Consider the following 25,619-nt stretch of genomic DNA (forward strand, 5'->3'; position numbering starts at 1 on the left):
ACATCTGACAAAAAGTCCTCCAAGAGGAAATTCCTACAGGAGAACTTCATTCTTGAGATTAATTAAATGCAAGATTAGAAATTCTCTAGATAGCTGTAAGCTATTTAATAAAACTGAAGTGAGCAATTAAAAGACTCGGTTGTAGTTAGCAGCAGAAGCATTGCCTCCTTTTAATGATCGTGGTGCTGTCCCCTCCCCAGTTACATATGTTCTCCCTCCTTTTACAGGAAAGCTATATGGGAGCTCATTAATGCTGGATGCTTTCTGCAGGATTTTCATAAAAAGCATCCTTCTCTGAATAAGGGTGATGTAGATAATAACTTCTTTGGCATTGGAAGCACATACACAGTCCTGAGAAAACAGAAATAAAAGTGCTTTGTAGAAATTATACTAATGAAATGTATGTGAGAGAGTAGCTTGAAAGAGAAACCTGATTAACATCTGAAACTTCAGCTCGTGTTCAGCCACCTTTGAATAGAACTTATGTTGCCAGTAAAGCTACTTTGTCAAATCTCTGTTTTCTGTTTCTAAGTTACATTGATGTAAGCATTTTCCAATCCAGCTCTTTACAGTATTTTTTTCCTTTGTATGCCAGACAAACAGATTCATTCTAACTGTTGTGGGAAATGATTGTGTAGCTGCTCTGGTATCTGCAAAAGCCTTTTTCCACTGAAGTCTTTCATATTCATTTGAATATATTTTGTGTTGTGGTGTGCCATGATAACTCCGTGTGCTCCAGCAGTTGTGTACAATAAGCTGGGATGTGTTATGTGACCAGAGATCCATCCCTCATCGCACAGGAGTGCATGACAGCAAATTATGTCATCGTGTTAGGGACAAAGATGTGTAACTGCAGGTTCAGAGAAGTTGCCATAATTCAGTAGGATGAGTGTGCCATGAGTAATTAGGAAAAATAGAAAAAAATTAATGTGTATTGAGTAATGCTTTAATAATAATAATTTTAAATTGCTTCAAAATAAGATACTACTTAAGTTGTTGAAGAGCACTCTGTGGTAAGATTATTTTAGAAGTGCTCATTACTTTCAATGAGAAAACAAATTCTCATTGATTTCTATTAAAATAAAAATAGGCTGATACAGAAGTTCTGAAGATAAACTTATTAATGTTATTATTTTTCTGCTGTAAACAGAAAGCTACATTCTAAAAATCTGCTTTCAAGACTTAAATGTCTCTTGTGAGTACTCAGAAAAACTCACAGTGAAACCTTTTCTTTTGGCATTGTATAAATATCCTTATTTTCTTAGCATAATTAACATAATATACACTCTGGATATATCTGTATGCATAGTAAGTAAAACGTCATCATACTGCGAGTATAGTGGACAAAAAGATGGAGTGATTACATTTTAAAATTCTGTAAAATAAAACTATGTTTTACTATAGATTATATTTCAAGAGTATTGCAAGTCCTTTAGAAATAATGTATGAGAAGCAAATACCAGTGTTTATGCTTCCTCCTCAGGAGTGATGGGGAAATGTATTTTGAATACTGTTTTCGTATTACACTTATTTTCTGTCAAACAGTGTCATACATGCTTGCACTTCAAAAAATGTTGAAATGTTCTGTTGACTTTTTGAAACTTTTTGGCAACACGACACTCTCCATTTATTGTGTCCCTTGTTTAACAGTTTTTGTGTGTGTTTTCAAAAGCACTTCCATTCACCATTCAAGGAATTCAATAGAATTCTAATAGGAACTGCACATAAATAACTACAGAAATCAATGCTTCAATTCAGCCAAGAGTTTTTTTCTGACTTCAAAAGCCACAAGAGCATTTATTATTAGAAACATACAATTGACTTTTCTTGTATTATCATTTTGCATAGTGATTTGGTTTCTACCACCACAACAAGATGTTTGACAGTTTCATTTGAAAATGATGTATTTACATTTGGCATTCCAAAACAGTGTAATTTTTATCTTTTCTCTCAAGCTCTGTTCATGTTATTTTGCATGTTGCGCTCTGTGCTGAGGTTGTTAGTGAAATATTCACTGGTGGATTTTTCCTCAGACATCAACCAAGTGTTAGGCATAATCTCCTGTTCTTATATTGTGATGAAAATGTAAAAATAGTCTTCAAAGAATGGAGTTGTTTGGCTAGTTTTCATCTGTTCAACTCATGCAGTGTAAAGCATACCTTCTCCTCCAAAACACTGAATTTTCTGATGCTAACAGTCACAGAAGTGAGCAATCTCTGATCATGCAGGGTTATGCTGGAGCTACTTCCAGCCTTTAGTGTTCATATTACACTTCAGGCCATGTCATTTGGAACAGTTCCTGAAGTTTTTAGGTGGGTTCTAGGAAGTGAGATTATCTTCAGGGAGGTGCTTTGAGCACACCAGAAGCTTTAGAAATTGATGTTTGTCTTTTGAAGTAGTCCAAAGATGATGTGCTGTGAAATGCAGCACTCTGTGTTCCGTAATGCTTTACTGCCTTGTAAATGAGCCCTTTGAGTGGTGCTGCTTTTGGGCAGCCCATGCAGTTCCCCTCAGGCAATGGTGCAGTGTTACCACCTGGAGTGGGGAGCACATCTACAAGGGAAGAGTTTTGTTCTGCTTGTCAGCAGGGTACTCACATTAATGGATTTTTCTGTGTTCTAGTTTTACTTTTCACTGTTGCTGATAGTTCAGAAAACCAAGTCAAGATACCAGCAGGGCCTTTTAGATGACAGTTGCCTTTCCCCAGCCTCCCAATCTCCTAATTCCTGCTCACCAGACAGTCTAGTTCTGTGTGAGGAGAAGGAGGTGTTAAGAGCTTCTTTGTGGAATTTCATCGTGAGAACCAACGGATGCTGAGACTTGCTGCCACCAGTCCAGTCACCTTGAGATGCAGACCCTCAGTCACCTACCTTGCTGCATGAGCAGGTGCATGTTTTGGCACTTGAGAAACATTTCAGCTCAGTGGAGACGTGGGGAAGCATGGCCTGTCTCTAGTCCTGTCCTAACACCTGGAGTGGAAAGACTCATCAGATGAAACTTACACTCCACTCTGAGAAGTGTTTTGTTGCTGATGAGGGGAAAGAGAGGCAAGGTAGAGTATGGTGAGGAGCAAAACAATATCACAGCTGCAGAGCCATTGGGTTGTCATTTGGAATGATGTGCATTTAGGATTTAAATCCTGTCATGGTGTTACCTTGAAAAAAAACCAATAAAGTGAAATTAGATCTTTTGTTAGTTCCTTAAAGTTCTTCCCCATTTCCTTTTCCACTTCTAATTCAGATTGCATTTGAGTCAGCTGCTTTCATCTTGACACTTTTGTCATTCAAGGATCCACAAAGTTAGTATGTTAATGTCTGCATTTCAACTGACTGATAGGTACACCAAAACCTATCTTAATTTTGTCATTGCAACATGAAGCTTCTTTTAATTTCCTAGGCTGTTCAGCATTTATCAAAACAAGATAATGGAATGTTGCTGGCACAATTTGTAAGCCTAATGTTTAAAGTTTATTAAACATGACTTTTTCTTTTTTCCTAAAACACATTCTTGCCCTTCCTCTGTTCTTCTAGGTGCTTTGAATGTAACAAATTTATAAGCTGGAAGAAATAATCATGGGCATCCAAAAATAGTTTAGTTAGGGAAACTTGGTTCTCCTAAAGGACACAAAAATAATTTTAGATTTGTCTAAAAGTGAGCATCACTCTGTATTTTTAGGTTTATCTGTGTTCTGTTTCTTTATGAAGAACAGTTCATGACAGTAAGCAAGACAAACCCAATACCTCATGTTTTATTTGACATGGATCAAATATTTGTGGGTATTATCAATCTTCTTTGGCACTGCTGTTCTTAGACAGCCAACCTCAAATATATCAGAAACATTTTGATACATTTTGCATCAAATGTTTGTAATTTGTTTTGAATGCAAGAAGAAATAGAAGTGGAAAAACCAGAAAACAGCAGAAGTGGTAGGAGATGGAGAAGACTTGGAAAGCAGCAATCCATCCAGCTCATGCAAGTAGGTACCAGAAAACCTGAAACATGGATATAATAAAATATACTATTGGTATGGAGCAAGAAAGAAGTTATTATTTGATACAGCATAGAGTGTTTCATAGCTCCCCACTGTCAGGTAATCCCTTTTATTGAACGTTGTTTCAAAGTATATACAAGTATATACCTTGTTTATGGAACAGGTAGTCAAAAATTTATCTCAGGGACAAAAATACGGTCCTAAATTTGAACTAAACCTTCCCTGATCACTTTACTGTGTTTAGTACTTGTCATCTGTTTTCCAGAAGTGCTTTCTTCTGCTAGGGCAGGGTCTGTGAGTGTGTTGCACTCCTCCATACCATAATAAAAGAACTGAATCTAATATCTAATTGATATGACATTGAATGTCTTAGTAAGCATTCTATCAGCTATATATGGATAACAATTGTGTTTCAAAGTGCTTGAAAGCTGTAATACATTCAATTTCTGCAGTATTGTATGAAGTAACCTCACTGTTCTTATTTGACCTGCATCTGGTTTAGGAAGCTTAAAACCAAATCCATTTGAGTTTTTGCAATACTGAGAATCATGAGAGAGGACCTTCATCTGTCCCGTGGGCTGTGCGCCTGACTCCCTCTCCTCATATGAGGAATTCCCTCTCTACAACAGCATGACATAGTTGGTTTATGTTTGTATCTTATGACCTACTAAAAATATTCTCTTTCCTTCCCACTTACCTTCTAAGATCCTTTTCAGCAGAATTGCTACATAACCACCTTGTATGCAATTCCGGTATTTTTGTAGTGAATTGTGCCGGCTTGAGAGAGTAAAAAAATTGTCCAAACTTATGAAGGAAATTTATGTTTTCAGAAAATTGTTGTCTTTTCATTATTCTGGATTGAAAGCTGAACATCTGAAGCCACTTGCCTTGGTCTTCTGGAGGAGGCCTTTTTATTTTTATTTCTTGAGGAAAAAGATTTTGTCGAGTCTTTTTACGCATCTTAAACATCTTATGTATAAAAATAGACAGAAGCAGGAAATATCAATATGTATGGAGCATAATATTTGAACAACTAAGAGATTCATTCATATCATATGATAGTTAAAAACTTCTACTCCTTGACTTGGACTCCTAAGCACTTACAACTTATGTTATGGAAAGTAAACTTAAAATATTATTTCAGTGTCAGTCTCTGTTTTAGAAAGAAAACATTACTCTCTGAAAATCATCTTCCAATTTGTAACCTATAGCTAACTAAGCTGTGTAATAGACAAGTACACCTAAAAATATACAGGGATATTCCTTCTCCTTTCCCTATGCCAGATTAAAATTGGCTACCATGTATGAATATTTTTCTTCTGTAGCAATTACTGTTCCAAGACCTACCCTGATGCCAGGTAGTCACTTTCCAGAGGATGTTAGCTTAGCCATGCATAGTTAAGCCCATGTCCCCTCGGCTCTTCTCACTGCTGTATTGCCTGCTATTGACTGTAGCAGTAATACATCCCTTGAGCACTGCAGATCCTCTGAAACAAGGTTATCTATGGCTATGCAGATTCCAACGTGCATTTAAAAAATAGAATGATTCTAAGTGTTATGCACACTTTGGCTTTTCAAGGAAATGTATACATTCACTGGCAACTTAAGAATTCGTACATCAGAAGCTTAAGAGCATGTGTACAGGTGGGGCTGCTCCACACCTGTGGGAGCCTGCAGCATTCCTGGAGGGAGCTTGTTGCATCCAACTGCCTCTGCCTTTGTGAGTCCAGTGCCACCATCTCTACATGTCATGATCTTGCATCACCAGGGTGTGACAGGGGTGTGTGCTCGTTGCTGCTGTGGATTGATAGGTTTTGGATTGGCATGGTGCAGCAGAAACAGTCACGCAGGGGCTCAAGATCCATGATGCTACATTTAAATACCTGTTTGAAAGAGCCAGTAATAACAGATGTTAGGAAAGGAAGGAGCAGATCCTGCTTTCTCTCTTCCTTCAGCTGCTGGTGGTTTTCTGTTTTATCCACAACAGGTCTTTGGAGTCTGTCCCTGTACAGGTACATGGCATTTTCAGGTAGGAGAAGGTGTATCAAGCAACTACATAATCAACTTGGCCTTGCCTACCCACCCTCTGCTGCCTGAGCTGAAAGCTGTAAGCCAGTTATGTTGGATGCACTGGCATGAAACTCTTCATAGCACAACCTCTGTATTTCCATACATCAGAACAGCATTCTTTGTTTTTCATTGGCAAAAGTGGCAATCATTATTTCCAATATGAGTTTATCTATTTGGACTTGGATGTGTGCAGGATAAGAAAAATTGTGAATTAAAAGGATAGACTCCATCAGTATTCTGGCAAATGGGAAAACTGAGTGCACAGTAAGAAACTTAAGTGAAAGTTCTGCTGCAGAGACTAGTTGTAGGAAAATGTATTAACAACAATTACAACAGTCTTCCTTTTTGGAAAGGTCTGCCAAAGTCATTGATGAAGATAAAATCCAATCTTTCCTGTGGTTGTGTGCCAAAGATGATATGCTAAAGGGATCATGGAATTGATGCCAAGTTCTGTGGGTTTTAAGAATTGCTTGTTAACTAGAGAGATTTTTTTCTTTGAGTTGCATAAATTAACCTTTTTTCTAACAATTCATCTTTTGTTTATGTGTTACTGTTCCTTGTTCATTTGTACTGTCATCGTCATTCTCCCCCCACCCCTCATGCACTAGTCACTTTTCATACCACAGGGAGAAAAATTTTGCATCAAAAGGGCTGGCACAGCACGTGCTGCAGATAAGAATGGGAGTGCACTCTTGGATCAGATAAAAGATCCGGAACTCAGTAATCCTGACAGTGATGAATAATGTGGAGACGTATCAGACTCGTGTCCTGTATACAGAGAACCTTCCTTGATGTAGCCACATACAACTGATTACAAATCCATTCCTAGGTTTGTGGTTTTAACATGTCGTTACTCATAGATTTAACTTTTACTCTGTAGAATATTTAACTATTTTAAAATGTTCATTGTAAACCCAAACACAAAAGCATTTCTGGTATCTTTCAGTCAAAGAAATACTGGGCTGAAAAAAGAAGGCACTAATGTGTTATCTTTTAAATAGAGTGCATTGTATAATCTTAGTGTTCATTTTCTGAGCAAAAGAGAGAACGAGCATAAATTTGAAATGGTGAGGATCATGTTGTTGATACATATGGATGTAACTATTATAAAAGGCCTTATTCTAATGCCAGTACCTGATAAGAACAGCAAGAGATGTATGACCAGTGTGGGCTGCTGCCACTGACTCACTGTGTAATGACAGGCAAATTACTTGGTTTTCTGCATCTTGTTCTATTCCTTTATAAATGAGAAATAGTTTCCCAGTAAAACTCTGAGATCATTGGATAAAAGGAGATTTTTTTTTTTGGTACGCCTACTGAGTATATAAATTTGAAGATAGAAAGTGCAGCAAATACCAGGTTCTGTGCAAGTCTTTTACCAGTACAGACACAGTATGGTGAGTCTTGCTGCTCATTATGGATTGTATTAAGCCACGTTGTACTTTTGGAGACCCCTTAATGCACAAACAAAAATAGGGGTTTAGGTCAGATTTGGCACTTTGGGGTGTATTCTGTTCAGTTTCTTTTTGTAGTTAAGTGCAGCTTCAATAAAACTTCTCTGGTGTCTGCATTGGTAACTACCATTCCATTTTGTGTGATACGCCAGACGTTGCACCGCCTTCAGATGAAGCAGTACAGGGAGCCCTTTAGAGTAGCTTACTGTCAATCTCCATCACCTCTGTCATGTTATGTCTTTGACTGCATTTTATCCCTGAATTTTCATAATATGTTGGGGAACGTGACCTTTTCAGAATTGTCTGCATTAACACTATAGTCTTAATCTTTCCCCTGGCACCTCCTGAAACAAAATACAAATTAGTGATTCAGACACCACAAAACAAATCACATGGCACTTGTTTCTTCCCAATGATCCTTCATTGTCATTGTTTGCTGTATTGTATGCAAGTCCTTGTGTGTTCTGTGGTGAAAGGGACCTCAATAAGGCAGGAAATTTTAAGGGAGGTTTGTAGCAGATAAGGAGGGAAATGATGCAACAGTTTTAGGTATATATATAAAAGATGATTTGGAGAAACATAGAAAGAAAGGCATTATTTCAGCACTGACATATGGAAATGAACAGGTTTGATGTGTGCTTTTTTTTTTTTTTAATAAAGTCATACTTTTATTGTGGTAGTCCATAAGTAGCTATGGAAATGGTGGGGAATACATGAACTTCCTGGTCTCCAGTGCTTCAAGGAAGAATGTGCTGTTGTCTTTTTCTATGATTGCTCCTCTGGTTTTGCACCTTCATCTCCTTCCATTCAATTTGTCATCATTCTTAATTCCTTTTAAATTTGCTTACTTTCTTAGGCGTTTTCATCACATGAAATGGTTACTTTAGCTTCATAATTTAAAAAAAATCCCACTGATGATTCTAGCTATCACCCCATTTCATCTGGTTGTGTTCTTCCCCAGATTCAGGAAATACACAGTTGAAAGCTTCAGTATTGAATTTATCTTCACATTTTCCTCACCTTTTCAACATTTTTCACCCTTTTGTTATTTTCTTGAAAAGGCTTTTAACAAAATGGATGAGTGAATGATATTTATTTGGCTAGATGATAATACCTTTAGTCTTTTCCTTATTTTGACCATGAAGGAAGCCTTCCTCTCCTCATGGCCACCTGCTGCCCTCCTTGTGCTGCTGTAGTGCTTCTGCCGCTGCATAGTGAGTCATACTGGGGAATTGGTCTGACTGAAGAATAATTTTGCCAAAATAGTGTTGCTTCTTATTTCCCCACTCTGGTTTACCATATGGCTGTACAAATGGCTATGTCAGCAGTAGGGAGAGGATGATGCAAGGCTGGAAGCAAGAGGCCAGGCTCAGGAGTGGGTCAGAGATGCTGTGTTAGCTAACACTGCCAGCTTATGTCAAAATAAAAAGAGTTTGTCAGAGTAAAGTCTAGTTGTCCGTGATATTGTCACATTCCACTTCTAGAAATGCTGATCTCTGCTGCTTTTTTCCTTAACCTCTCTCCCTCTCCCCCTTATATTTTCCAAAGCTCCTTATTTATTATCTCTTTCTTGGAATAAGTGATCAATAACAGCATCAATAGAAAGCCTCCATTTCTCAGTGTGCACAGGAGGTGGAGCCTGTTGCCCTTAGGATAGGTTGAAAACCTCCTATTGGAATCATTTGTATGGACATCATTAGTTAAACCTGTACTGCCATTTATACATACCCATAAAATAATTACAGTGAGGTTTAGACTGATAAGCTGTTTGAGTTAGATATGTTTAAAAAAAAATTATAAATCAGTGATTGTCCAAATCAGTACAGTATGGTACCTGTTTATTGTGAGATTTGAAAAACTTTAGCCATTTTGGCAGAATCATTGGTAACAAAAAAAAAATGTAATGCAACCTAACCTGCTTTCATAGTGTCTTTCCAGCAGTGACTGGATATCTTGACAACAAAATATTTTGTGTCCCTGAAATTAATCACAAGATGCTCTTGACAAAAAATTGCACTAAATAATCCCTTTTCCTAAGTCTGCAGAGATGCACTTCATTACTTTGCAGTCAAGTTGTTGACAAGCAGCATGAAAGTGTTTGGTGGTTTTTGCTTGTTTCTATGTTTGTTGGGGGATGTTAGTTTTACTCTACAGATATTAAACTGATACTGAAATGGTAAAATGTACATCTGAATTTAAGTTACCTGCAAATACGATAATTTTCCTGGTTAAAGTGCACAAAAAAATATTAATTCTCCTCTAAATCCAATTATATTTACATGCTCCCATGTAAATAGAGTTGTTCCAAGCCTGTAAGTAATGGTGTGACTACATGTGTTGAAGTGTCAAAACGTCTCAGCTAATGTGAGAGTATCTTTTTGTTATTCTTAAAAATTCATGTATATTATGTTCCCTCTATTCCTGTACTTATTCAGAAAAAAATAACAGAATAAGTGACATTGTTTAACAGTGTGATGAACACCATGGAGACAATTTCTGCAGCTTGCTGTGTACAACCTTTCAGAAAGGAATGATATTGGTTAACCTCTGCTCAGTCATATGAGCTATAGTTCATTGTCTTGTCCACGCCTTCTTTCTGGCTATCATAATCCCAGATATTGACTTTGTAAATTTCCATTTGTTTCTATAGAAATAAATCAATGTTTGGTTCTTTCAAAGACTGAGCTGTGAAGTAAGACAAGAATCTGAGCTTAAAGCACTGAAACAGACATGAGCGTACTCAGCCTACACATGATCATTCAGTATTGGGTTTTTTCAGTAAATAGGTCATTTTCCAAAGTTTAATACTGGGAATGGATGCACTGCCCTGATGAAAGTGAAGCACCAAATTCCAATGTCTTGAAGTATAATCCCAAATTGGAAATAGAAAGCAAACTGTCTGTGGCACATAAGGTGTAAATAAATATGACGTTTTGTGGGTTCCTCTCTAGATCTTCTCCCAAAATATCCTATGGCCTTGCTGTGTGTACACTTGTGGCTCTGATGCCCATACCATCAGGCTGGCAGCACTTCTGGGAGCTCTTTCCATCGCCTCCCTCCTGTTCTCTTTAGCCTGTATCAGTTCTGTATTGCTCGTGCCCATGGATGACATGGATCCTACTGCCTGCTCTTTTCCATAAGCCCTTGAACGCTGTTCTTTTTTCCCAGCTGAAAGGAAGGCATGATCTTAATTTGGGAGTTACTCTCAGGTTTCTCAGGTAATACTTTCCTGGATCTGCTGCCAGTGGAGGCAGTGGTTGTGTTCTCTTTACCTTAATGTTACTGACAAATTTTCAGCTATTTGTCTCCTGTTGCCTTGCCTAGATTTCGTATACTTTCCATAGATGTTGTGTTTTTATCTGTAAATGTTCTGGAAACAGGCATTTAAGTAATAGCTCTCTGATCATCTTTAACTCTGATATGGTTACTCTGGAAAGCAATTTTTTATTCGCTTAAACTCTCAATCATATTCAATACAAAATTGAACGAAACTTCTTAGTGAAGCCAACAAAACAGGAAAACAAGCTAACTACAACAGTGAATTTGAGATAAATGTTCAAACACCTACAGTTTTAACACTTTTCTCATCCCTTGTGGTAGAGACTAAAAATTCATCAGTCCATGGAACTGCAAGATGAGATGTAAGAACCAGATTTGTAGCGGTATTAAAACTTGCTATGTAATGGTGGCATGGCTGCTCCTGCTCCAGCTACCAACATCTTCCCATATCATGTTTCAGAGGAGTATTACAGTCATCTTACAAAGTGGCTTAGTAAAATATATAGTGGCAAAAATATTAGTGGCCAGTCATAGATTTTTTGAGTTATTTTGCCATAGTGACCACAATGTGACAGAGATGTCCAGGCAGTGTAGCCTCTATTCTGTTAAAAAACAAAGCCTACCACAAAGTATGCATAAGCTGTAGGTTTGAGTAGATGTGTTCTTGAGTTACTTATTTTGGATTTCTTGAGAGCTAGATGTAATTTTTCTGCACTTTCATGAGCTCTGTCAGCACTTGTTCAGTCTAGTTGGCACCTTTTCATTTCTCTCTGTTTTTTTCAGCAGATTTTCTTACAGAAAGGCGGATGATCTAAGACTGTGAAGAAATTCTAATTTGTGTTTCTCTTTATATACTTCCAGAGGACAGATGGACACGTCTGTTATTTAATAATGCTTATGTTACATCCTTCATGAGGAATTAGAATAGCTCGTAGCAGTCTGCCTGCCTGTCAGTAGCAGACACAAGCTTCTTGCTGATTTTGTGTTAAATAACAGGGATTTCTGCTCTCTGGGCTCTAGCTTTCAGAATTTGAGAACAACAAATTCTCAGATGGGCATTGTAGATTGTTCAGACTCTAAGCTGCTGAGAAGCTCCCTCAGATATTTTTGGGTGACCTGGTAAATAAGCATGCTGTGCTGGTTCTTGGAGAGTGGGAACTACTTTTCATAAGGGTAATGTGGTGGTGATATTAAGCTCTTTACCATTGCCTCTCTCTGTGATGTACATAACATCACGCTCATCATTCTTAAGAAGTTACCAAAGCATCCTGACTCCATTTTCTGCATCTGGAAAGGACAAGCCTTGATACATATCTCTCTGAATAGTAAGAACTGAAGAACCCTTCAGATACTCTTCAGCTTGAGACACCCTGCCATCGACTGATGCTGAAGGAGTCATGGTGTGTGGCACTGGCCACCCACTGTTCCATGGGCAGTGCATATTCCTGGCAGCCTCAGTTCAGTAATTGTGTGATCTATCTGGAGCTGCATCACTTTTTCCTTGGTTTCACAGACTCCAGTTTTGGACCCGCTAAGACTGACTTCTGAGGAGAGGACCTCTTACAGCAGTGGACAAAACTTGGCAGACCTTTACTGAACTGTAAAGGGGCTCATTGATCTGTTTGTTTTTACTGTCTTTGCAACTTCCTGGAGCTACCGAAACATTTCCAGTCATGGGTCACCAGGATCTGCTTCCTGTGATCTAGGGAACAAATCGTGTGTTGTCTCATCTTTCCACAGAAGGTATTAACAATTTCATGGTACGTTATCATTGATGTTAGTGTGCTGACAGTTCTGAGAGTCTTGAATTCTCTTGTTGTTATCCCATTTCAACAACTGCATGGTTGTACCTAGGTGACTACTCCATACGTGTTTATCCATGGCAACAGACACTTGCTCAAGTGTACTTGTTCTGAAGTCAGTGTTGCTAATGCTGCTGGTGTGGTGGCTGGAGTTTGGAATGATCAATTCAATCTGGATTTTGTCAGACAGAGTGCTCTGCATAATTATAATGCAAATGTGGTGGTTTCAGATCTCATTTTTTATTCTGTTAAAAAATGTAGTTTCTATGTCTGTTCCCAGGTTTAACCTGTAATGGGAAAAGAGTACTTTCCTTTTTGTGGGTTAAAGTTTTTTGCTTTTTCATAATATGGCAAGCTTGTTCATCTCTGTCACTGATCAACTGATTGTTTCAGAGAAGACATAACTGGGAAAACTGAACTAAGAAGCCAGTGGTTTTGGTCTGACGCTCTGCACTTGGTGAGCCTTTGCTATTCTGAGCTGTCCTGTACCTCTTTGTTAAGAGGAAGCTTGTTGCTAACTGAGTTTGCCAATGCAGTTTTGAAAGTATTGAATTTGCTAAGGTCCCAATTTTAAGTACTTGTTGCAGTGAAAGACCCGAGTCCCCAGAAAAACTGAGTGTGATCTGTGATACTCTGATGAGTCTGTCTTGCTGTTTAGAGAGAAAGTGACTGTCTCATGGGTGAGTGTGGTGGCTATTGCTTCTGTGATACTAGTATCTTCATTTTTGGAAAATACCTCTTCTGAGCATTTCTGGGAGCATGGGGAAGAGCTTTGTGTCCTCAGATAAGCATAGTACCACTGTTCAAATAGACCTTCTCTGCAGACCAATATTCCTGCTGCTTCCACCTGGCTCCTGCAGCTGCTTCTTGGGGACCTGGGCTGTGCTGCAGAGCTGCCAGCAGGGAAAAGTGCATGTGAATAGACTTGGAAAGTAGCAGAAACCAGTGGTTTGGTTTTCTTTGTTAATGTGCACATTGCACATCCTGCCATATGCCCCTCTTCTGTAGCCTTTTAATTCTGGGATGCTATAGATGTAAAGAGTTTGGGGAAGCTGAGTTTAATTACAAAAGAATGCCTAAAGAAGCAGGTGTGAGAAAGCTGTTTCAGCCTGACTGAAGGGGACATGAATGAGCAGAGTTTTTAAACACAGTGCCCAAGAGGAGCAGTGCAGGTGTGCTGACTCAGCTTGTCGCCTTTGAATGCCATCTTCATTTGTGTATTGATAGACTGTTCCTTCTCAGTGCACTTTGCACAATATTTTCACTGTAAAGAAAGGTGAGTGTTATTTTTTCATCATCTGAGTGTCTCTTCACACTTAGAATCTTAGAATTGTTTAAGTTGGAAAGATCTCTAAAGATCATCAAGTCCAACAGTTAATATCTAAGTCCAGTTTGTTAGATGAAAAGCTTTCTTTTTACATATCAGAAAACTTAGCAACTGGACTTACTCATGTCACTGTCATCATGTTTGTGCATGTTGAGAATAAACTTTTACTTAATCAGTTTTCCTTCTGGGTCTTCCGTTCTGAAAGTCTTTTTTTTTTTTAAGGAGGTTGTCCTTAAGCATTACAAGCTTGATTTAATTTTGTTGAAAATGGTAGAAAAATAAAACACAGATTTAAATCAAGATGTATGTATGTAGGAGACTGTTAGGGAGAAATAACTTGACTGTGTGTTCTTAATAGATTTTTGTAGTGGTTTGGAATCTTTCTATACTGCATGTTAAAATGTGTGAAATTCAAATGCCTTTTAATGATTTTGCATAGATGCATTATCATCTTTTGCATAGATGTTTATGTTGCCATCCATCCCTTCCATTTATAACCACATGGAAAGCATCCGAGGAGAATGCATCAGACATCTGTGCTGTTAGTGTGATTGTGAATGTACCTTTGAGCTTTTTATTGTGACTTAATGAACTCTGAATGTAAGCAAGAATTGTAGTGGGAAATATTAGAACTGCACTTTATATAAAACATAAATGTCTTGAGAAAGCTCTTTTAGAGCTTTTGGAAAACTAAGCCAGAATTTTCTCAGCACTTGCTTAATTTATTATTTTTGAGCTTTGCTTATTGAGTTGTTCTTGCAGGTAGAGATTTCTCATTTTTTCAAGGTAGCACTACCAGTGAATAATCACACCTGATCTAGTGACATTTCTTCTAAGGACTGCTGGTAATTTGGGGCTGGCCCAGGCTGACGCCAGGTCGAATTCAAGATGTTCCTTCCTTTGACCATCAACAGCCTCTGCACTGGTGTTATTCAGAGGGCAGCCCGGGACAGATAGTCATTTCTGCTCTGTGCTTTGAGAGGTGGAGGCTTTTTTCCCTTTTTCTCCCACAGTAGCTTCTGTTCCCTTTTAGAAAAGAGAAATGAATCTGTCCCAGAATGTTGACTACTTGGCAGTTGAGCAGAAAAAAAAAGTGTTTAATGGTGGATTAAAGGAAAGGTATTTGAGGAAGTGGTGATTGTACTTGCTGGCAGCTTCCCTTCCACTGCTTTTATAGACAACAGCTAAAAATATTTATTCTCACCTTTACCAAAAGGATAAGAAGCTGGGAAACTTGGGTGCATTCTGCAGATCTTTTTCTCTGTAGGGACACTTACATTTATAATTTCTGTAAAGAGTTTTGAAGTTTTTTGGCTCTACAGGCTTGGAGGAATTTCAGAGTTCATTTGTCAAAGATTTGCATCTTCACAAAGCAGTTCACACTGCAAGTATGGGTCACAGAGATCCTTGAGAACTGTAATGCTGGCAGAAACTTGTTTACTGATGCAAGTACACTGCTGTGTTTGGCTTTAGCCATAATTACACCTGAGGATGTAGTTGTGTCCTAGATTTAAGGATACAGCGTAGTTTCTGTGTTTATTTCTGACCAAGGAGTTATTGCTATCTTTCATAGTGATTTAACATCAGCATGTCTACATAAAGCTTGTATGAATTACCAAATATCACAAAAGTACATTGACTTATGTAACTGAGATGCTTCTCAAGTAGCTTTGGAGTCAGGATGTTGCCCCTTGTATAAAAATAACAAATATGATACCAGGGTGAGTGTTACACTGTGACAGTTTCTTGTGCTGTCATTGCCAAGAGTAGATCGGCTACTTGAAGTGTGCGTTCCTTGCATGCTTTTGGAAATCGTGGGATGTTTGTTTTTTCTTGCAAATTTCCATTACCTTTTTATTTTGACTATGAAATTCCTTTCTGGTATTTAGTGTGCCCGCTTTGCTGCAGACAGGCTCACTAAGCCTTGCTTTGGGCCTCTGCTGTCAGGTTTTTATAGACTACCACATGCTTCCAGTGTTTGTTATGAATTTGAAACAGAGAGGCATCCAACATAATCACACGTTATTACATACTTTTTCAGTAGAATGAAAGGAGAACTGAGAGCACTGAGGGAATTGGTTCAAATCTGTCATTCAGACCTCGCACAGCCCCTGGCTCAGGAGGGGTGAGGCTGCGTGTTGAGCACTTGCCTGGGGCAGCTGAGAACTCACTGCAGGGAAAATGGGACAGCTCTGCAAACTTCTGGTTTCTAACAGCCTGGGGACTATAACTGCTTCTGTTCTCTTCCAGTGTCTCTTACCTGCAATGTAGTGGAAGAGAGTATCCAAATGGATTTTTTGCTAACCATTTTGTAAAGCTGCTGTGTTTGAAAGGTGAATTAGGTTGCATACAAGGCTTCTAAATCAGGTCTACAGCTTTAGTCCTGTGATTTCAAAGAGAAAAAGTGCTATGTCCTTAGCTTTATTATAGTGGGAAAAGATTGTTGAAGACTAGAAAATGGCAATCTCTCCTGTATACAGTTGAACAGTAAAGTTCATTTTAAACAGTAATTTTCTATACAGGTACTATGATTCTCTGGCATAGAAAGCTAAATTAATCACTGGATTAAGACTTCTTCTGAGAGCAGCTATTGTGGTTGGATTATTTTATTATGAAGAAGTAGATGTCAGTTATAGGTAATATAGTATAAAAGTTCATTTGTGTTACACTTAGTCGGAGTTTAGTGACTAGATCTATAATCTTCCCTGACAGCATGGTTTTCTTAGGATTAGACATCATTGAGAAGAAAAAAAAAATTGGTCTAGTCTTTCATATTACAAGTGGGAGAAAATTTGAATTGGTGACGTGGACTTCTGTATTGGGCTGTGGTTACAATTGAGTTGGCATTTAGAGTTGTGCTAGGGGAAAAATTAAAACACAAACTTGCCCCCAGCCTCTTGGCTGAGACACAACTCTGTGCTCTCAGCTGCAGCACAGTGAAAATGCTCAAGGTGAGGATTTGAACCATACTCTGCAGTTTTAGTGACAGAAAACATATTTTTACGGGGTCCTTCCAGACCTGTGGTTGTCTTACAAGGAGGAATAGGAGGTAATGTGATTACTGCCACGGAATCATCAGTGTCAACGGGCCCTTCCCACACTGGTTTGTGGCAGGAGGCGTGTGCTTGTGTCCTAGCAGGGAATCAGCTGGGCCAGAGGAAGCTTCTGGGAGCAGCAGAGAAGTGAATGCAATTGAAGGCTCTGTGACATGCAGGTGATTAAACTGCATTCAAGGTTTTGTTCTTGCTTAGAGTTGGTAAATGCATGACAGAAAGCATAAATAGCAGTGTGATTAAATAGTAGCATGACATGAAGCCTATAAATAGCCTTTTATAATTTTGTAGTACTTTCTCCTTTTAATAGCCTGTTACTCTTGAACTTCAGCACACAACAAACTCTGCATGTGTGGGTTCAATTGCCCTTATTGGTAATGTTTTATTCCACTAGAGTTGTGATGTTTCTGTTATTACTTTGTTTTTAGTTGAATAACTGATTTGTACCATGGTTATGCGCCTGTTTTCTCAGCGGATGTGAAACTTGATACTGAACTGAGTCAATACGATAAACAAGCATTAAAGCCTCCGTGTCTTCCTGAACATGAATGCATTAGAGGAGATGGTAGAAGTTGTTTTCTTTCTAAAAATAAATTTAGTAAATAATAGAATAATTCACTTCAATTAAACTCAGACCAACCAAATTGAAAATTTCTTGCTGGTTCTGAATGGCAGCTGATTGTAGAAGTTTCCAGCTCCAAGCAAAATGGTCAGGTAAATTTTCTCAGTTGGCATTTTATTAAATTCAAATACACTAGATGGCTTTTTCTTTATAGAAAATGTATACTCTATATCTGGAAAGTGATTTGCTAATATGCTATTAAAAAAAATCTAACTTCTAATAAAAGGTTTGATGTTGAACACATAAGATGTGTAATACAGAAATACAGTTTGTCAGTGAATTTTAGTTTCACTTAGGTATCCTGGTGTCTTCATTCTGGAGATGTAGTGCATTATAAACTCCGTGTTTTTAGCTCTTCCGCCTTTTCCAATTGTATACCTCCAACTTTATGCCTTTACTTTTTGGATTTAGGAACGTAGGGATTTCTGCTCCCCACCTCCCCCCACAGTATATTCATAGTTAACTGTGACAGTGTTATGTTGCTTTTCACACCATTAATAGTGTCTGCTATTTTTGTTAAGTTAATTTTGTGGAAGCTGTCAAATTACTGTGTAATTCTATAAAGAACAAAAGCTAAAAGGAAGAAAACAGTCATATTCAGAAACAAAAAACCCCCAAACTTTAAGGGGCTTTTTGAAGTTTGGTTTCATGAACCCTGGTAAGAATTACAAACTTTTATGTAATTTTGGGTCTTGTCTTCTTGCATTATGTTTTCTTCCCATGCTTCTGTAAATTTGTCAGTTTATTTTCAAGAGAAGGAAATACATCTCAAAATCAAAAGTATTTTTAGATACTCCTAGAAATATGCATGAAGATCATTTATCTTCTTACTTATGTCCAAACTTGAGTGTAGTTTAACAATTTTGAAAACTCTGAATGCATGAAGATGAGTGCAGGGGGCCTGCAGTCTGCCCTGAACGTTTAAGCTTGTCATAACCTCTTGCAGGGTGTGACTGTGAGGTCAGTATGCCACAATTTTGGAAAACTTTTGATTTAGCTCAGAGTTTCACTTTGTAAGAAGTACAGATACAATTGTTACAAAGTAGGTTTGTACAATTTACAAATCTGCGGAGTATAGACATCTTTAAGGTACTTTGCTAAAGAAACTAAACCCACAAAAATGTGATTTTATATTTCCTGTTTAAAATTCCATTCCTTGTGAATGATTTTAAGATTTGATTGCTTTAATATGCGTGGTATTTTCATTGTCAGATTCATTCAGATAATTTTTAATTTCTAATCTTGAACTGGCTTAAAAATGGAAGTTGTTTCCTATTAAGAAAATCTTTGAGAGGAGGCAGAAGTCAGAAGAATACTTAACTTAAGCTGTGGTGAAGCTGTGAAAGATAGTAAATAAAGAAATACATAAAAGGAGGCCTTAAATTTTGGGATGATGTAAAGCAGGATGATTCTTTTGCAACTGGGCAGGTGCACCAGCAAAACTGATCTTGCCTCATGTGGGGAGCTCCTTGTTCCAGTTCTCTGGTGTGCTTTGGGGTCTCTCGAGTGCTCGTCCCACGACCAACCAAAACAGGACCTGCTGCCTTTCACAGGCACGGCCACAGCGCTGTGGAGAGGCCGAGTGCCCAGAGAGCAAGGCAGGGTGGATGACAGCCAGGGCTACGGATGGACTGAGGTCACTTTTCTGGGCAGCACTGCCAGAAGACATCCCTTGGTTTGTTTTCTGCTGGAGGAAGAAGCGGAGTTGACAAGCGTTTTCCAGGCAGGTAGCCAGATAGGCATTATTTCAGTGTTCCCTGTAGAAAATCGGTGGGTTTTGGCAAAACTGAAATCTTCCACGTGAAAATTTCTGTTTTATGGAAATGGTGTTTCTGATTAAAAACTAATTTTGATGGAAAGTGTCCAATTGGTTACACTGAGCCATAGAATTAGCATCTGCTGTGTTTAAATCTATTGAAGATAATTTGGCTTAGGTTTAGCAACTCTGAACAAAATATACACAGACAACTTTTCCTCCCCCTGTCTAATACCTCAGTTTTAGTGCCAGCCAAAATTCAACTTGAAGTTGGCTATGAGTAGAATACAAGCTTTTTCTGAATTTTGCCAGTTTGTTTTCAGTTCCGACTGCCTTTAACTTCAAAGGCTTCACAACACAGGTGCCGTGGCCGGAGCTACAGCTGCCGGTTCCACTGGCTCTGGGCTTGCGGGCCCTGCAGCGTGCAGCACTATTGATCTGTGGGTGCTCAAGTGGCTAATGGCAAGCCCACAGATTTTCTGCATCATATATTTTCTGTCAGTATTGTTTCCAGATAATTGTGGTTGAGGCTTGCACAACGTGCAGGATGTGGGACTTGTGTTCATTTACAGTCGCACCAAATTAGAATGTGTAACTTTGCACCATTTGGTGTTTTACCTGTGTTATCTGCTTAATTGTGTACAACTGTTGAGGACCATCAGTTGTGATTTGCATGTAACCTTTCTTTTTTTGATTTCTTAATTTGTGTTTAAAAAACCCTCTTATTTGTTGATGGAAAAGCTGATATCAAAGCTAATTTTCACTTGCTATATTTCCTTGATTCAGTGTATGTAGTTGGGCTGTTGCTCAAGTTTAGAGCTGTTAATAATTAGTGGCTCAAAAATTTAAGACTCATTTTATATATTGAGGAGCTTTAGTTTTCTGCTAGGTCTGTGGAGAACTGTAAAGTCTTTTTTTTTAATAGTTGAAGAATTTTTTTAATGTCATATTGCAAAGGGGAATCAAATTTAATTATGCTTTGAAACCTTTGGGGAAAACTGTAGGAACAAATTTGGATTTGGGGTGTTTTGAGGTGGGGGCTGTATAGTCTCCCTCCCCTTAAGCAAGGTATTAAATACTAAGTTGTTATCACCTGGTGCTTCTGTACTTTGTCTGAACTTGCTCTGATTTCAGCCCTTTTTTCTTTTGATAGGTAATATTTAGGCTTCCTGATCTTAGAGTTTTATTAGAGCCAGATTTCCCTTTAGTGAAAGATCTATTTAAATCTATTTAACCTAGTTTAAGAACACATTTTAAAAGTACTGGGAATTTATTTTGAGAAGTCTCTATCAAGATATTTTGGTAATGTTTCGTTATAGTCTTCATTTACTACATCTTATTATAGCTTTGAGTCATAAAAGCAAGAATAAGAGATCCAGCTCCAGTAATGGGAAGAGATAGATGTAGTAATCATCTATGTGAAGGTCATGGATTACTATTTTTAATGCTATTTTCAAACAAGGGCAGGTTATGGATAGAATCAAGTTTAAAATAATGGAGATGGAACTCACTTGGAAAACTTTTGTATTTATTCCTAGTAATCTTTACACATGATAAACACTTCAAAATATCACAAACTGACAGCTGCATACTAGGAAACAAGGAGGGTTTGTGCCTTATAAAAGCATTTGCATATTTGTTTAATTTATAATATTTTTTAAATATAGGAGGATAGTTGAAATCACGATTTAGTGATATTTAAACAGTGCTCTTTTCCTGTTCTTGTTTCTCCTGGCACACATCCTTTACTGACTGTTTCAGCTATCTGCCCTTCCACAGGGATTGGTTGGCTTTTTTTAAAATAAAGTTAGATTTAATCTTTTTCCCTGCTAGCTTTGCTGTTTCCATCCTCAGTGGCTCGTTGCAGGAGTGTGGGCTGCTGCTGCCACGGTGCCCGTGCGTGTTTGCTGCCTGCCAGCCTGATGTGGCCACAGCTCTGCCCCTGGGGCGGCTTCTCTCTCTCTGTGGCCTAACTGCCTCACCAGCTGGCACTGCTCTAGCTGGTGCTTGCCATCAACTCGTGTTTTCATATAGCAGGCCTCACATGATACCAGTATTGTTACATAAAGACATTTCTAGCCTCAGCTGCCTTCTCTCTGTTTTTTCACACTGAGGTTTGGCTTCCCTAAACCATTCTGTAAAGCAGTCACACTGTGATCAGATGATTCCTGAAGATCAGCTATAGTCCATTGCTTAATAGGGGAATAGATGTGCTGTCTGTTCTGGTCCTTAAGGTGTGTAGGGGTGTATTGCATATTATAGAGAAATTATCTGTGGTTTTGCTCAAAGTAATCTCTGAAACCTCACATGAGGTTCTTCACCCATCTTATTCACATGTAAGTGTGACTTGTTCCATAAAACCTCCCTAACCCCTAAATAGCACCAGAAATGAAAATTCTCCAGGTCAGAAACAAAACAGCTGCATGAATTCATACAATGTTTCCACTCTGATTGTGGCTTCGGTGTGTCACCTGCAGGACAGATGGGTTTGTGTTGGTTGTGAATAACCACAGGTGCTCACTGTGAAGCTTTGCGTAAAGGCGTGTGTGCTCTGGACATTTTCTTGTATTGTGTGAAAGTGATGGAAAGGTCTTGTGTCTTCTGCAGTATTGTTATCATCGGGTCAGTGAGTACAGAGATATATGAGCTGGCAGGAATAGTTGGGAAGAGGCATTTTGTTGTCTTTGCATTTGTTCACAGTCTGGCTTGTAAGACTGACGCAGTGAAAAAGGAGATGGGAGCCCTGATGAAGTAGGATGGGTTGTGGAGGAAAAGGGTCTGACTGTTTTAATTCTAGCTCTTTCTTGGTTGCAGACTTTTAGTCTATTGGTTGAGTTTCTTCAGCCTGTCTGACAATCCAGAGCTGTGATGTGTTTGGACAGGTGTTCACTAAGACTAAATTTGAAGCTTAAAAATGGGTTTGAACCATATTAAGCTGTTTGGGATTTATAAGTCTATTTGCCTTGATTTCCACTTCTTTTTTCCTTGCCAAAGAAATTTTAATATCTTCTCAGGCTGTTGTCTCATCTAGGGTCCTGGATAGTGAAGATGGAAAGGTTATTGTCTGCATGTGAAACATGACTGAGCACAGAAAGGGAGGACATAAAGGGTTTAGGTTCAAAGTAATCGTCAGTATTGATGGCATGGTTTCTAAGAACTCTTTTATTTATTAATATTGCTCCCACACTGCCAGTAGGTGTTGTAATCTCAAACTAATAAATTTTATCTTGCTGTTACATATTTCCTGAAAAGTTGCATACAGGAATGAAGCAAAGCAGATACCAGTCTTCCTGTACTGTCCTGCTTCCAACTCAAAACAGAGAAAGGGATCAGCTGAATTTGAGAGACTTTTTTGTGAGTGTGATGCATGCAGTTGAAGCATAATGAGTATTGACATTTAATTAGATAGAAGTAATTTATAATAGGCTTCTCTGCTAGCTGTGCCCTTCTTCTTGGGGGCAGGGAGGAGCAAGGGAGGGAATTGTCAAACTGTCCAAATAGTTTATTTTTCAGAGAAAGCTGTAGCATGCGACAGTACTATCTCACTAATTTGCTGTGCTCTGGTGCACAGCCTCCAGCTGTCTCTAACAGATCCTATGTAGAGTGATTGAACACTCATTAATTATTATTTTTACGTTAGAAAGTATGAAAATCTGGGAGTGACAGAGCAAGGTGTTTCATCTTTAACCTTTGTCCCTATCAGTAATAATGTGATCATAACAGTGAAAATCTTGCTTGATATCACACAGCAGTTGTTCAAATTTGAAATTCCTTTTCAGAGAAGTAGATAAAAAGCATTTTTCAAGGAGGTCTTAGTTTAAAAAAAATCCTTGAGTAATTTTTTAACTGAGAATGTTTATTCATGTAGGCATTAAGACTGCACTGAAATCCACAGCCAACCTATGAAACCCTCATGTTCATGAGATGCATTAACAGTCTTAGAAATTTATCTGAGTAAATGGCTAGAATGTTAAATTAGTTCTCTGCTACTGGTTCATATATAGGAGAATCTGATGGTGGAAGAGAAGGGCTAAATATTTTCTCTCAGCTGTTGAACTTTTGGCCCAATATTTTCAGAAACTGTCATATATATGTTAAGAACTAATGCTTTTTTTTGTTAGATTTGGCTCTTCTTATGATTGAGGATGTGGAAAAGGAGTATCTAAGAGTAGCTTATGCATTGAAATGCAGGTGAGATAATGGATGTTTTGGGAACATCAGTATGTTTCTCTTTGTAACTTTCAGTAGTGAAATAAGTTTTTCCTTTGCTGTTCTATGCTTCTGGCATCCATGAGGGATTTGCTCAAGCAGCTCAGAGTCTGCAGATACTACGTAGAGGTCTTGTAGGAATGTATAGAAGCAGCTGCAGATCAGCTCAACTTGTGTACTGTTTTTGCACAGGAAGCCTGGAGACTGCTCAGTGCCAGGCTGTCAGGAAGGATGCAGAAATCCCTGACCCAGGAGCAGGAGAGTTTGGAGTCTGGGAGCTGCCAGCCCCATGCAGGTACCAGGCTAAAGAGCACAGTCTGGTTACCCACCAGTAGAGAAAAGTTGTGGGGGTTTTGGGAATTTGAGCTTCCTAGCTTCCAAAGCCAGTATCTCCTTGTGTCCAGTGCTCTTCCCACCGCTCTCTGGGAACATAGTAGCACTGAAGAACCCGTGGCTGTAGTTACATTGTATGGTCAGAGTAATTGTCCCTGTGGGTCAGCAGTAAAGATGTGATGTTCCTCTTGTTCAGTGAAGTTTTAGGAAAAGTTTAATATTGTGGCCATATGATAACTTTTCAGGAGTGTATTATCTTAAGTAGAATGAGTGTGGTCAATTTATATATAACTGATATTAAATGAACTTAGAAATAAAACAAAAGGGTTTGATAGAGCCTGGAATCATTAATGATGCTGTTGCCTGGCAAGAAGTCTTGCTGGAATCCTTGCACCTGGTGACTGCAAAGTGAAATAAGTCAGTGTTTACATATCAACTTCAAAGAATGCTAGATACTTTCCATTATTTGGTCAACATAAAGCAGGAAGGAATCACAGAATCGTAGACTATCCTGACTTGGGTGGAACCCACAAGGATCATCAAGTCCGACTCTTTGGAATGATTTCAGGAGTGCGGTGCATGGGTCAATTCACTTAAATGAAAATGCATTTCTGCTCTGCTTTCATTTATAAGCAGTGTCCTGAAGCTGTTACTGCATCAGAATTGCTGAAAGCTTTCAAAACAAATTTTTGAAAGACAAAAAACCAGACAATAACCTTTTCTTTGGACTCGATGTGGAATTCCCTCAGAAAAGTGCATGGCCAAGTAATGTTTAGCATTTTCAAACTAGTTTGGATTGATGTAGTGTCACTAATGTGTTTTCAATAAACTTCTATGAAGATAGGCTCTAGGTGTATCTCAGTGTTTGTCTGCATTGCAATATATTGTATTCTGTTTAAACCTTCATAGTTGTCTTTGTATTTTTAAAAGGTTGGGGTTTTTTGTTTTATATATATAATTAAGTTGTCTGGATAATTTTAGTCTGCATTTTATTTAATATGTTCAAGCTGCATCATGTTATAAGGATGTGGGTCTTCTGTGAGTCTGACCTACTTTCCTCCTTCTTGTAGGAAATTCATATACTGTGTTGGACTCAAATGAGCAGGTGGGCCACAGTGCAAATCCATGCCTTCTGGGTTGCTAAAATACGAGCTCCTAAACAAATGGAAATCTGGCAATGCGTGAGCTTCTTTAGCTGCTTTAGATGAGCCATGAAAAATGAAATTTGTCATGTCCTTGCATGCACATGTGCATACAGTAATGTGTTAAGGTGGTTGTTTTCCTGTGCATTACATCAAGAGTTCTTTTAAAGAAAGTTCGCATCAAGTCAGCAAATTGGCTGCACTCTTGGATAAATTAAATTTCATTTAATTACCTGCTTAACCAACTGCTTATTTATTAAGGTGCTTAAAATCAGTTAGTTTATTGTAAGCCCAAGCAAATTGTCGTTATACTGTATACATTTACATAAAAGAATAAAGGATGCCGAAAATTCACTTGTGAAGCTTCTCTGTGCTCTTTAGTGCCCTAACCAAGCCAGTATTGCAGGAATGTTCTGCCCTTTGATAGGGAACACTCCCTGGAATTGCTTCACCACTTGAAACCTGAGCTCAGGCAGGAAATGTACAACTTACTCCCTCCACAAACCTGAGAGGTAAGTGGAGTTACTTTGCACGAGTTCTGTCCTTGTCCAGTTGCTGTAGCAGCATGTTCTTTAGATTGT

At 38.4% G+C, this 25,619-nt stretch overlaps 1 protein-coding gene across 3 annotated transcripts in view; it reads left to right on the forward strand.

Moving 5' to 3' along the window:
* The window catches only part of PTPN4 (protein tyrosine phosphatase non-receptor type 4), a 106,767-nt gene that overhangs the window by 7,722 nt on the left and 73,426 nt on the right, over positions 1 to 25,619 (forward strand). Inside the window, exons 1-3 of one of the 3 annotated variants that reach the window (XM_064434956.1) lie at positions 23,771 to 23,858; positions 24,967 to 25,001; positions 25,466 to 25,550. The exons of 1 other annotated variant lie outside the window; for it this stretch is intronic. The gene's annotated coding sequence lies outside the window, so the exon portion shown is untranslated. Of the gene's footprint in view, positions 1 to 12,530; positions 12,555 to 23,770; positions 23,859 to 24,966; positions 25,002 to 25,465; positions 25,551 to 25,619 lie in introns of those variants that run through there. One more of the 3 variants, XM_064434958.1, reaches the window with a different exon arrangement.

This window comes from Passer domesticus, chromosome 10, assembly GCF_036417665.1.
Source record: "Passer domesticus isolate bPasDom1 chromosome 10, bPasDom1.hap1, whole genome shotgun sequence".
Lineage (NCBI taxonomy): Eukaryota > Metazoa > Chordata > Aves > Passeriformes > Passeridae > Passer > Passer domesticus.